Below are 1,573 nucleotides of genomic sequence, written 5' to 3'. Positions count from 1 at the left end.
GTGTGTGTGTGTGTGTGTGTGTGTGCGTGTGTGTGGGTGTGCGTGTGTGTGTATGTGTACGTACGTTTGTGTGTATGTGTATGTGTGCGTACGTTTGTGTGTGTGTGTGCGTGTGCGTGTGTATGTGTGTGCGAATGTATGTGTGCGTGTGTGTGTGCGTGCGTGCGTGCGCGTGTTTTATGTGTGCGCGCGTGTTTGTGCGCGCGTGTATGTGCGTGTGTGTGTGTGCGTGTGTGTGTGTGTGCGTGCGCGTGTGTGCGTGCGCGCATGTGCGCGTGTTTTGTGTGTGCGCGCGTGTTTGTGTGTGCGTGTGTGTGCGTATGTGTGCGCGTGAGTTTGTGCACGCGCGTGTGTGTGTGTGTGTGCGCGCGAGTGTGTGTGTGTGTGTGCGCGCGCGCGCGTGTGTGTCTGTGTGTGTGTGTGTGTGTGTGTGTGTCTGTGTCTGTGTGTGTGTGTGTGTGTCTGCGTGCGTGCGCGTGTGTGCGTGCGTGCGCGTGTGTGCGTGCGTGTGTGTGATACATAATGTATTGTCTCTGTGCACATAGGCGTGCGTTTGCGGTAAGATTGCTGACGGCATTTAAAAGCATTACAAAGGACAAACGTTGTGATTATTTGCTATCTACTCATCGTAAATAGTCAACGAAAGCGAATGTAAAAATAGAAATAAAAACTTTGTCTACCCCTACGGTCGAGGGAGACGGCTCTGATTGCTCTTCTGTGATTTGCGACTTCGCAGAAAAACCTGCAACTCGCCTGCTCGCAGTTACCTTGACGGTCACCATAAAAAAACGACATGCGGTGCCTGTCAGGATTGCGTGCCTTCCTGTGTGTGCGTACATGGGGTACATATACGTCTTTATGTATACGTGTAGCGTCTAGATACACGCGTATCACTATGCGCGCTTCTTCCATGTATGTGTGCATGTGCAGGTGCGTGCGGGCGTGCGTGTACGCCTACATGCAAGCGTCCGCGTGCACGTGCCTGCGAGAGTGCGTATGCGCGTGCGTCCAGGCGTGCGCGTGCGTGCATACGTTTAGCTGCTTTGTGTGGATATGCTTTGTGATCGCACAGTTCGCTGTACACGCTCATGCGTGCGCACACATTCTAATGATTACGCCCGCACGCAGGCACGCATCGACGGACGCACGTACGCACGCCCGTACCTACTTATACAGGCAGCCAATCACGCAAGCACATAGCTAGCTGTAGTACTACGAAGCACACAAATACGCACGCACGTGCGTATACATGTATGAACGCACGCAGTCACATACCGACGCACGTACGTACGCACGCAGGCCGGCACAGACATTTGTATGGGTGCATGTATGTGTGTGTGCGTCGCTCAGTGCGTGCGTCAGTGTCTTTAAAATGTTCATTAGGAAGGTGTTGACACTTTTATTGATATTTTCATTGAACTTGCAAAGAACAGCAGCTCAATGCAGCTGAGCTGTTTCATTGTATTCCCGGTAAAATTCATAACTGCTCGCTGACAGCTATTCATCTGTGCGTCAGCCTATGCATTCGGCGCACGGATCCATAGCTGCCAGCACTGCATACTGTCGTAGGACG

The sequence above is a fragment of the Priapulus caudatus genome, unplaced genomic scaffold (genome assembly GCF_000485595.1).
Source record: "Priapulus caudatus unplaced genomic scaffold, Priapulus_caudatus-5.0.1 Scaffold1874, whole genome shotgun sequence".
In the NCBI taxonomy this organism is placed as follows: Eukaryota; Metazoa; Priapulida; class Priapulimorpha; order Priapulimorphida; family Priapulidae; genus Priapulus; species Priapulus caudatus.
Note: the sequence above shows the minus strand (reverse complement) of the source record.